Source organism: Heterodontus francisci, chromosome 14, assembly GCF_036365525.1.
Source record: "Heterodontus francisci isolate sHetFra1 chromosome 14, sHetFra1.hap1, whole genome shotgun sequence".
NCBI lineage: Eukaryota > Metazoa > Chordata > Chondrichthyes > Heterodontiformes > Heterodontidae > Heterodontus > Heterodontus francisci.
Window position 1 is genome coordinate 51,964,346 of NC_090384.1, and position 12,828 is coordinate 51,977,173.

The 12,828-nt window shown below is 43.1% G+C and overlaps 1 protein-coding gene across 1 annotated transcript in view; it reads right to left on the reverse strand.

Annotated features, from left to right (window-relative positions):
• The window catches only part of saxo4 (stabilizer of axonemal microtubules 4), a 253,673-nt gene that overhangs the window by 185,144 nt on the left and 55,701 nt on the right, over positions 1-12,828 (reverse strand). The gene's annotated exons all lie outside the window — the stretch shown is intronic.

Genomic DNA, 12,828 nt, shown 5'->3' on the forward strand with positions numbered 1-12,828 from the left:
GTTGGGTCTGCATTGGCCACAGAACTGCTAGCCAATTTTCAATCAATTATATTAAAATTAAGCCATGATGATGTAACTTAGACACACCTGTAACATTTTCACTTGCACTGGTACAGCACTTGGCCATCTCTCTGCCCACATAATATATGCTGTCAGCATGCAATGTAAAGGAAATGCATTTAAAGGGCCCAATAGTAGAATTTGTGAGTCAAATTCATTTTGTTTAGTTTCCTGTTTCCACACAGCTAGTCAGGAAGTTTTGTGTAAAGTGTTCTGGTGTTGCCATTGTTTTGGTATGGCACACTAATGACCCACACAGAAAAGGAAGGTTCCGGGCTCAATTCCCGTTTTAAGCTTAATTAATTCACCTCAAATAAGATAGTTGGTATGCTACAATTTGCCTCAGTGCTAATATGATGGAGGACAAAGAGACTTTAATATTCTATTCCAAAATTATTTTGCCTTAGTAACTGCCTGCACAGTTTAAAAATCTCCATAAAATTATGCTTTTGTGATCATGTTCTTGATGCCCTGTGCTTGTCAGTGTGACATTTTTCACGTCCCACACCTATGGTATTTTTGAATCAGATTGCCATTAACACAAAATTGGGAGCAGTTCTATACTGTGACCCTCTGCCAGCTATGAGCTGAATTAAGACTATTGAAACTAATTTCACATAGGGCCCTTACAGCCAGCAGTCAGAGAAGACTTTGATCACATTAGTCTGAGCTGGCTTTGAACCTTGGTCCTAGTAATAAGAGGTCTTTTTTTTATTCATTCATGGGATGTGGGCATTGCTGGCCAGGTCAGCATTTATTGCCCATCCCTAATTTCCCTTGAGAAGGTGGTGGTGAGCTGCCTTCTTCAACAGCTGCAGTCCATATGAGGTAGATACACCCACAGGCTGTTAGGAAGAGAGTTCCAGGATTTTGACCCATTGGCAGTGAAGGAACAGCATATAGTTCCAAGTCAGGATGGTGTGTGACTTGGAGGGGAACTTGCAGGTGGTGGTGTTCCCATGCATTTGCTGCCCTTGTCCTTCTAGTTGATAGAGGTCAGAGTTACCATAGACCAAGCTTCATGAGCACCAGGGAATCAAATGAACTCATAATCACCAAACCATTGTGGGTGTGATGGAAGAAAGGCACACAAGTTTCTCTCCATCTAGTTAATATTATACAAAAATTAATTAAAAAATAAGATGTTAATACAAAAATTGAACAGAACAAAGACTGATATTGTTTTACGTTAGAAAAATCTATAGCATTACATAACAGAGCATGATAGTGTGTGGTTTATCAGTAATTTTATGTGCTATCATACTAGCTGGCCTTGGCTACATGAAGTACTCCAGAAGGAAAACAAACAAATGAAAATATTAATAAATGAGATACAGAGGACTACAACAGTCATCCTCTTGAAATAGCTCTTGAAACTTGCCTATTGAAACATTCTGTACTTATTAGCATTTATAAGAAATCTGTGTAAGGAATGCTCATTTTCAAACAATGGAATCAGTGTAATTAGAAACATAGGGGAGATCTTTTGTTATGGGATGACCTTAAGAAGGGATTACCTTAAGAACAGGCCACATTAAGAGCTTCAAGTGAAGATCACCAAAGGAAGAGTGTTCCTACACGGACACCAGTGTCCGTGGTAGCAATTTTGAGGTCTGTGGTAATTTTAAAAGCCTTGCTCCAAAGGAAGACAAATAAAATTACCAGGGACCTCAAACAGGGTTGTATGGGTTGTCCAACATATGGCCCACGGGCCAAAATCAGGACCATCAAAGGTTTCTCTCGGCCCGCCAATCCTAGGGAGGGGAGCAGCGTCAAGCAGTATCTCCACATTCACCTCTGCAGCATGCGGACAATGTAGTTTGTAGCATTTATCAGTTCCCATGGAGACAGCACTGCTTGGGCCATTATGTGACTCCACCTCCCCTCGGAACAAAGTAAAATCTTCAGCCCCTACGTCACATCTATCAACAAACAGGCCGAGTTCCTGAGCTGCAGCACCTGGAGGGAGAGCGCTGGCAGCAGTTGCAGGTACAAGACACTGTCGGGTAATGAAGATTCAAATGTTCTACTTGATGCACAAGGGATTTATCCATTTAAAAACTACTTATGTCCTATGAACACAAATGATGTGTCACAATCAAAGAATTATTATGATTGTAATAACACATAACACACGGCCTCGTGGCTATATAGAACCTATAATTTTGGAAAGATCATCTTGAAAAGTAAGTGACATAACTTTATTTAAAAACTTCTAATTTGTTCACAAATGCTCACAGGTAAAATATTTAATATATTTGGGACACAGTTGAAGTATGATTTGAATCAAAATTTAAACCAAATATATAGTGCTTTTAATAACATCAATAATCTAAATGCTTTCACTAATTATTGAAGATAAAATTTGATTTATTTGTCATAAAAATCATATTTTAAAATAATTCTTGAAATAAGAAATGGGTATTTTTAAATCATCATCTGCTGCTTCTAAGGATACAATACCAATTTTCTAATTAGATCTAGACTCCAGATTGGACGACCCATATCATCTACGCACGTGAGGACTTTCAACTGGATGTATTCCATGGGATTAATATTAATGTATAAAAGGAAGAAACTATTAATCTCTGCAGGACTCTGCTTAACACCAAACTAGATTTTCATACGTACAAACATATGAAAATAACGGGCGGATAAAGACTTCCTATCTTCTAGTGACGTATTACACATGAGACTCCCTACTCACCCGGAGCCATGTAACCTGTAATAGGCAAAAATCCAGGCCAATTGGGAGAGGAAAAGATTTGGAAAGTTCCTCTCTGACCCTTTTAGGTGATTGAAAGTAGTCAAGGAGATCAGATTGGCCCTGATTTATATTACAGGCTATCTACCTCCTGTAGATGGGTGGAACCGCGGCGCAGTGGTTAGCACCGCAGCCTCACAGCTCCAGTAACCCGGGTTCAATTCTGGGTACTGCCTCTGTGGAGTTTGCAAGTTCTCCCTGTGTCTGCGTGGGTTTTCGCCGGGTACTCCGGTTTCCTCCCACCACCAAAGACTTGCAGGTTGATAGGTAAATTGGCCATTATAAATTGCCCCTAGTACAGGTAGATGGTAGGGGAATATAGGGACAGGTGGGGATGTGGTAGGAATATGGGATTAGTGTAGGATTAGTATAAATGGGTGGTTGATGGTTGGCACAGATTCAGTGGAACAAAGGGCCTGTTTCAGTGCTGTATCTCTAAATAAATAAATAAAAATAAATATCCACCCCAGCAAATCATCATTTACTGCATGACCAGCAACTTGTTCCTCATATTCACTAATATGTTGGAGAAGAAGAACTGCCAATGATCCAACCTAGTTCTACCATACGTATACAGGCTCAGCTCTTTGAGCATTTCAGGGTAACTATGATATTTTAAACTAGGTATCAATCTTATACCCTTCCTCTACCTCTTTCCCATAGCTTCAATCTCCCTCATCATGTGAGGAGACCTTAATTGAGTGCTGTATTCTAATCAATGTCTTATACAAGGACAAAATGATATGCTTTGTTTCGTAGTGAATTATCCTGTGATGCAACCTGGAACCTTGTTTGCTTCATTAATAGCTTGATGGTATTGTTCATGAACCTTTAGTCCATATGGTCTCTCAGTGTCTTATCCAAATCAATCAAAACATGCCCTTTGATTCATTGCACTGTTTTGCAGCACATATTGCTGTGAATAGCTTTTTTCAAGAATGAAAAGCGTCAAAACAAGATCAAAATCACTTCTGACAGATAGACATCTATCTGTAATACTCCGCATCACTACATCAAGTTTTCAGGCAGACATTGACTACGTGTGCAAGCAAATACAATGCCAGATATCTCACTAAATCAGTGTTCAACATAGTGACAAGAAAGTAAGTTAATAAATTAGTCTTCTCATTTAAAGCTTATTCACAAAAATTCGCATTTTTGTTGTTTTGATAAGTTATCTTTCTGAAATTTGCTCACTGGCCCCCTGTGTAAGACAAAATTGTAATGTGGCCCCTTATGTGTACAGGTTGGACATCCTGCTCCAAGCCTTTAAACTGGTGTTTTAAAATAACCTAGCGGTGAGGTTATTTTAAAACACAAGTTTAAGTCTTGGAGCAAGACATTTAAAATCACCAGCAGTGAAAGTAATTAGAAAGGATCAAGCTCATCGGGGGATCAGGCTAGATCCTGGCTGGCTACATGCTAATGAAATGTTAGCACATTCTGTCACCAAAAGTAATTTGTATAGGCTTTGCATGCTGTTTTGCTTGCTAGCTGGCTAATAGAGTTGTGCTGCTCTCCATTGATGTTTACATGCTTGCTACTTTATTTATGGACAGAAATGTGTTTTAAATTGGACTGTATTTTGATGGCATTTAGTTGGCTATATACTTAATTTATAGATTAATTGGGACCATGTCCGTGGCTGTGTCACTGATTTTGTCAAATGTCTGTGGTGCAACATGTCGGTGCCTATCCCTGGTGATGTCGTGTCACACATGACCAGGCAATTGTGGGTGGAGCCTGAGAGTGAGAGGTGTTTAGATTTAGCTCGTGCAATAACTATTTGTATATATATGTTCCAGTTCAGTTATAGTAAAACCAACATTTTATTGGGGTATTACTTGTAGTCCTGTGAGTCTTACAACAGATCACACACCAAAGGGACAAGTAATATTATATGGTAGAAGCATCTGGAATTTATTTTATCTGAAGACTACCAAATATCACATCATGGAAATGTTTGATTTTCCTGAAGAGCACATAAAGTGAAAGAACAAAGAACAGCAGGATGCCTACCTGAATGGCTGAAGATACAGCAAAAGACCCCAAAACACTGGAGGGAGCCACAATACAGACAGGACCCCGAGAGGTGTTGAAACTCAAAATTACCAGGGGATCAGAGCTTTCACCTAATCTGGCAGTGGGTCGAAAAATTTAAAAGCAGTAGCTGAAGCTATTACTGTTTTAGCTTTACCCAGTTTTTTTAGCTTTGTGGGCAGGGCCTAAGCCAAAACGAGTGGGAAGAGCCCAACAGCACCATGGGAAGTCCAGCATGGAGTAAAAGATTGGTTGTGGCAGCTGCTAGTACTCCAAGCTGAAGCTGGCTGCTTAGAAAAAACTCTCACTCATTTTACCAATGGCAGCTCTCAGTTTTTTTTAAATAAATCAAACAGCTGTGTAAACAAAGAGCTTGTCTCTTGATATTTAAAAAACTAAGCTGTGCAGTGATGGCTGTAGTCTCTCTCACTTTTAAAATGGGCAGGTCTAAAAAAAGAATGTGTTAAAAGGGAAGCAAACGGAAGTGTGCCTGTGACAAATAAAACCTATAAAAGTCCTGTATTTATATTAAAAACAGGATCAGTAAGGCAATCGTGTTTAGATATCCAGTTATGGACTGGAAGGTGATGGACAAAGCATCTGCATTTAAACTATTCCAACAGAAAATTGAGCTGTTTTTCCTGGTCCAAGAAGTGAGTGAACCAGAGAAACAAGCTACGAAAATTAAGCTTGCACTGGGTAATGAGGGTTTGCAACGGCTCAATACCTCATGCTTGTCAGCTGAGGATCTGAAGGACCTGAGCAAGTTATAGACATTCCTGAAGCAGCAACTGAAGATAAAGCTAAATTTTCGAGTACATAGTCTTGAGCTTATGACCTACAGGCAAAGGCAAGATGAGTCCTTTGACAAGTTTGTTGCAAGGTGCCAAAACAAAGTTCAATATTGTGACTTCACAGATATCTGATTGCCAGAATGGGTTAGAGAGCTGCTAATTGCATCTACCCCAATAGAGACCTGCTGGTAAAGAAGAAAGGACACACCATAGATGCACTACTCAATGATGGAAGGAAATGTGAAGCTATCGTGGCTGGGCGCCAACAGTTAGAAGTACTGGGGGCAACTACAACAATTGGTATGGTAACCAAGGCTCAGAAGTTTGCAACGCCTTTTGGCAAATGTGGCCTGACTCACCCAATTTGCAGATGTCCAGTGTACCAGGACCAGTGCAAAGCTTGTGGCATATGAAGGCATTGGGCAAGGCAATGCAGAAGGCCGAGCTCAGATACCACACACAGGAATGGTGGCAGATCACATGCTGAAAGATGGCAAACGCAACAAGAGGTATGCCAACACACAACGAAAGCCCAAGCAGTTACATCAGGCCAACAGACACTTAGATTGCCAGGAGGACACAGGCAAGGTGTGCACTAGCGCGAAAGTGAGCAAGCATTTCACATAAAAGCAAAATACTGCAGATGCTGGACATCTGAAATATAAATAATAAATGCTGGAAATACTCAGCAGGTCTGGCAGTATCTGTGGAGAGAGAAGCAGAGTTAACGTTTCGGGTCAGTGACCCGAAGAAGTTCCGAAGTTCCAAAGTTCTTCGGAGTTCCGAAGAAGGGTCACTGACCTGAAATGTTAACTCTGCTTCTCTCTCCACAGATGCTGCCAGACCTGCTGAGTATTTCCAGCATTTCTTGTTTTTATTTCACATAGTTAATTTGGATCAGCATGTTAATGTTATTATGCAATCTGAGGCATTCATCATGATCAGGATTATATGTCTGCAGAAGAGTGGCAAGCACAAGCTCAGAGTAAAAGTTGACACTGGAGCAAGTGCAAATATTTTGCCCATCCATATACTGAAGGGTATGTACTTAAAGAAATAGGAATCTATGGTGCAACCTACCACAGCTAAGCTGACTGCCTACAATGGTTCTCCACTCAAGTGTGTTGGAACCTTGCAGTGCAACTATGGAATTTCTGAATGGCTGCCATAAATGTTTTATATTGTAGAAACAAGTGTACCAGCTGTCGGAGGACTTCCAGTGTGCAGAGGTTTACAAATCGTCACTATACATGAGGTCAGCACTGCACTGAAAGGTACAGAAGGTTGCAACAAGAAGTACATTGAGTTGGTTAGAGACCTGAAACTACTTTACGAGACACGTTTGATGCAATCGGTGATTTCAAGGGTGATGCCATATTGCACGTGAGGGAGGATGCAGTCCCTGCTATCGGCAAGCTAAGGAAGTGCAGTGTGTACATTCAAGAGAAGCTTAAAGTGGAGCTCGATGAGATGGAGTGCAACTGAGTCATCCACCGAGTGCACCAGCATTCTGATTGGCGCAGCTCTGTTACCTGCGTGCTGAAGAAAGATGGCAATCTCAGGGTTTGTTTGGACCCACGACAACTGCACTTAGCCCTTAAAAGATGCCTGCATAAAATCCTGACCTTGAAGGAGCTGAATCCGAAGTTTACTGGTGCTAAGTATTTTTCAAAACTCAATGCAAAACTTAGCTACTGGTCTGTCCACTTAGCCAAGAAGTCCCAGCTACTCAACTTTTAGAATGCCATTCGGGAGATACCGCTTCAGACAGTTACCATTTGGTTTGTGTGTCAGCCAGGACATTGTCCAACAACACATCGAGTCATAGAGTCATAGAGCTGCATCTTGTTCTCGGCCCGACGTCAGGATCCGTGGCGGGGAAGGTGGCTGGAGGGTCAGCGTGGCAGCGGCTGCTACAGAACATGATGCCGGGATTGCCAGGCCTGATCTTCCTAGGGGTGGGGAAGATCTGTGGTGGCACCTCCACCATTCTGTGGCGGGACTCTAGTTTAAATGTTTAAAATATCTCTGCATAAATTTCAATGTCATCCGCCACGATCTTCCCATCTGTTCCTGATCTTGAGCTCGACGTGCGACACTCACGTGCCTTCACTTTCCCATCCACGAGAACCTGGCGTCACCAAAGAGGGGAAGGGGTTAACTCTGCATTTTGTTTTCAGGGCTGGCAGTCTATTAAAAATGGTGCCAGGCCCTGCTCCCGCATCAGGTGACGCTGTTTACAGCATCACCGATGCCATCCCCGCCATATGATTGGAGGGGATGGCCGCCGTCAGTATGTTACGTGGGGGTCGCCAGCTGTGGAATCGCGGCGGCGCCGCATCATGGGTCCTGTGTGGGAGGCCGCCATTTTCTGCACCCGCCGCTGTTCCTGGCGGTGGGACAACAAAATCCAGGCCATAGAATCAATTACGGTGCAGAAGGAGGCCATTCGGCCCATCAAGTTCATGCCGGCTCTCCACAGAGATACTCAGTCCCACTCTCCCATTCAATCCCCATAGCCATGGCTAGGCCAATGGAAAACGTGCTGGGCTGTACCTGTATAGTTAACAATTTCGCGGTGATGGAATGGACCAAGGCAGAGCATGACCGAAATTTGCATTTGCAGATGCTGGCTGCTCATTGTGAAGGTCTTGTATTTAATGGATGTCAGCACCATGTCAACTCCTCAGGACCAGGAAAACCTACAACGGTGTCTCGAGCTGTTCAGCCTTTTTGGCACTGAAATCCACAATTTCACTGAACAGGCTGCACCGCTTAGGGAACTGCTGCATAAAAATACCCTTTACATGTGGCAGGACGACCAACAGCAGGTGCTTGAGTCTTTAAAGTTAGCTCTGTCGAGACAAGACAGCGTGCTACAATACTATGACCCAACCAAAGAGACCATGCTCGAGATCGACACGTCCCAGAAGGTATTAGGCACCTGCATCATGCAGGAAAGCATTCAATAGCCTTTGCGTTTAAGAGTTTGTTGCAAACCAATTACTCTAACATCGAATGTGAAACCTTGGCTCTTGATTTTGGTATCCTTAGATTTCACACCTACTTGTTCAGAAAACATTTTACCATGGAGAGTGACCACAAGCTCTTGAAACCATGTGGCGCAAACCGTTCACGAGTCCGCCTCTGCCGTTGCAGAGACTTTTGGTGAAGATCCAGGACTACGACTGTAGCGCCTGATATAAACTGGGCAGCAAAATGGTTATACCTGACATCTTGAGCAGGTTGTCCAACCCGAATAAAAATCCAAAAAAATGAAAATACAAAGTCCCACATGAGAGGTTAGCATGTAAAATTAAAGCGCATGGGATTGGGGGCAGTGTATTGCGATGGATAGAAAATTGGTTGTCAGACAGGAAACAAGGAGTAGGAATAAACAAATCTTTTCCGAATGGAAGGCAGTGACTAGTGGGGTACCGCTAGGACCCCAGCTATTCACAATATATATTAATGATTTAGATGAGGGAACTAAATGTAATATCTCCAAATTTGCAGATGATACAAAACTGGGTGGGAGCATGAGTTGTGAGGAGGATGCAGAGAGGCTTCAAGGTGATTTGGATAAGTTGAGTGAGTGGGCAAATGCAGTATAATGTGAATAAATGTGAGATTATCCACTTTGGTAGCAAAAACCGGAAGGCAGATTATTATCTGAATGGCTACAAACTGAGAGAGGGGAATATGCAACGAGACCTGGATGTTCTCGTACACCAGTCGCTGAAGGTAAGCATGCAGGTGCAACAGGTGGTAAAAAAGGCAAATGTTATGTTGGCCTTCATAGCGATAGGATTCGAATACAGGAGCAAGGATGTCTTGCTGCAATTATACAGGGCCTTGGTGAGGCCACACCTGAAATATTGTGTGCAGTTTTGGTTTCATTATCTGAGGAAGGATGTTCTTGCTATAGAGGGAGTGCAGCGAAGGTTTACCAGACTGATTCCTGGGATGGTGGGGCTGACATATGAGGAGAGATTAAGTTGGTTAGGATTATATTTGCTGGAGTGCAGAAGAGTAAGGGGGCTCTCATAGAAACCTATAAAATTCGAACAGGACTTGACAGGGTAAATGTAGGAAGGATGTTCCTGATGGTGGGGGAGTCCAGAACCAGGGATCATAGTCTAAGGATACAGGGTAAACCTTTCAGGACTGAGATGAGGAGAAATTTCTTCACCCAGAGAGTGATGAGCCTGTGGAATTCGCTATCACAGAAAGCAGTTGAGGCCAAAACATTGTGTTTTCAAGAAGGAGTTAGATATAGCTAACTCTTGGGGCGAAAGGGATCAAAGGATATGGGGGGGAATCGGCAACAGGCTACTGAGTTGGATGATCAGCCATGATCATAATGAATGGTGGAGCAGGCTCGAAGGGCCAAATGGCCTACTCCTGCTCCTATTTTCTATGTTTCTATGTTTCACGAGATTTATATGTCCACGGTATGGATACTGAGATTGAGGATGTCCTGAAGATCGACGTCATGAGTTTTGTACCCCACAAGTGTGAGCAACTCAAGAGATGAGATTAACATATTGTTTGCCTTTGCTCCGTGACCTTTTGGTCAGCTTTGTGGCCTGGTCCAATCTGCACCTTCTCCTTTGTTATCTCTTGCCCAACCCCCACCTCACTTGCTTATAATCTGTGACTTTTCTAATATTTGTCAGTTCCGAAGAAGGGTCACTGACCCAAAACGTTAACTCTGCTTCTCTTTCCACAGATGCTGCCAGACCTGCTGAGTGATTCCAGCATTTCTTGTTTTTGTTTCAGATTTCCAGCATCCGCAGTATTTTGCTTTTATTTTAGATGAGATAGCACGTTGCTGTGGAAGATGATTGTGGAAGGATGGCCTGACACCATACAGGAAGTAAACAAACATCTACACTGTTTCTGGCCGTATTGATAGGAGCTCGGTATATCACAAGGGGTGATTTTCAAAGGCAAACAATTCCTGATACCCAAGGCTCTGCCTTCTGATATTCTAGCCCGACTGCATCAAGGGCATTTAGGAATAGAATGCACCACGCCTCGCCAGAGAGATGGTCTACTGGCCAGGAATCAATGATGATATTGAGACGGAGGTGTAATCCTGCAAGGCATGTCAAACTTGTCTGCCAAATCAACAGAAGGAATCCTTGATCACACATGAAACACCTTCACATCCATGGGTAAAGATCAGCACAGATTTGTTTCACGTTCAGGTGATGATTTCCTCCTTGTCACAGACTACTTCACCAAATTTCGGATCATCAGGCACCTATGCGATACATCAAGTGAAGCGGTCACTGATATGGGTGCTCTCTTCAGCCTGTTTGACATGCTGGATGAACTCATCTCCAATAATGAGCTGCAGGAAAACCATTCCAAGATATGTGTGCCAGGTGGGGAGTCCGTCATGTGACATGGTCGCCACATTATCCGAAGTCCAACGGCATCACTGAACGCATGGTTTGAACCATCAAATCACTTATTTTAAAGTGTAGGCAGATGGGTCAAGATCTCAAGGTTGTTATGTTGCACCTCTGAGCTACACCATCAGACATGGGCCTACTGTCGCCTACAGACATGATGTTCGGAAGGCAGGTAAGAACTACCCAGCCCAATTATCATCACTCTAGGTTTTCCAAAATAAATGATACACTTCTGTCTAAACAAGGTAAGATTAAGGCCTCATAAGACAGGCAAGCAGGACCAAAATTTTCTAGATTGTGAATAGGAAAGAAGGTCAGAGTCCTCAATCATGCATTGGGAACTTGGTTTCCTGCAGAGATTGCTAGGATATGTGAGCAGCCCAGATCGCATGAGGTCCAGGCATCCAATGGCACGATTCTCAGACAGAACCAAAGCCAGCTCAGAGAGCAGTATGACAACACTACATGTGACAACCCTGTGGCATCGCAAACTCACTCAAAGACAAAGTCTGAAGATGAATGTACAGAGACTACGAGCACGGAAGAAGAATATGCAAACAGGATTCATCTCCACTTGGAGAGGCAGGGATTAATCAGGGATAGTCAGAATAGCTTTGTCAGGGAGAGATCGTGTCTAACTAACTTGATTACATTTTTTGAGGAGGTGACTAGATGTGTAGATGAGGGGAAAGCAGTTGATGTAGTCTACATGGACTTCAGTAAGGCTTTTGATAGGATCCCGCATGGGAGATTGGTTAAGAAGATAAGAGCCCATGGGATCCAGGGCAGTTTGGCAAATGGAATCCAAAATTGGCTTAGTGGCAGGAGGCAGAGGGTGACGGCCGAGGGTTGTTTTTGCGAGTGGAAGCCTGTGACCAGTGGTGTACTGCAGGGATCGGTGCTGGGACCCTTGCTGTTTGTAGTATACATTAATGATTTCTTTCTTTTGGGCCTCCTTATCTCGAGAGACAATGGATACGCGCCTGGAGGTGGTCAGTGGTTTAGACGTGAATATAGGAGGTATGATCAGTAAGTTTGCAGATGACACAAAAATTGGTGGTGTCGTAAATAGTGAGGAGGAAAGCCTTAGATTACAGGACGATATAGATGGGCTGGTAAGATGGGCAGAGCAGTGGAAAATGGAAATTAATCCTGAGAAGTGTGAGGTGATGCATTTTGGGAGGACTAAAAAGGCAAGGAAATATACTATGGATGGTAGGATCCTAGGAAATACAGAGGGTCAGAAGGACCTTGGTGTACTTGTCCATAGATCACTGAAGTCAGCAGTACAGGTAGATAAGGTGGTTAGGAAGGCATATGGGATACTCGCCTATATTAGCTGAGGCATAGAATATAAGAGCAGGGAGGTTATGATGGAGCTACATAAAACGCTAGTTCGACCACAGTTGGAGTACTGTGTACAGTTCTGGTCACCGCACTATAGGAAGGATGTGATTGCACTGGAGAGGGTGCAGAGGAGATTCACTAGGATGTTGCTTGGACTGGAGCATTTCAGCTATGAAGGGAGACTGGATAGGCTAGGGTTGTTTCCCTTAGAGCAGAGAAGGCTGAGGAGGGACCTGATTGAGGTATACAAAATTATGAGATGAGAGGCATTGATAGGATAGATAGGAAGAAAGATTTTCCCTTAGTGGAAGGATCAATAACCAGGGGGCATAGATTTAAGGTAAGGGGCAGGAAGTTTAGAGGGGATTTGAGGAAAAAAAATTTCACCCAGAGGGTGGTT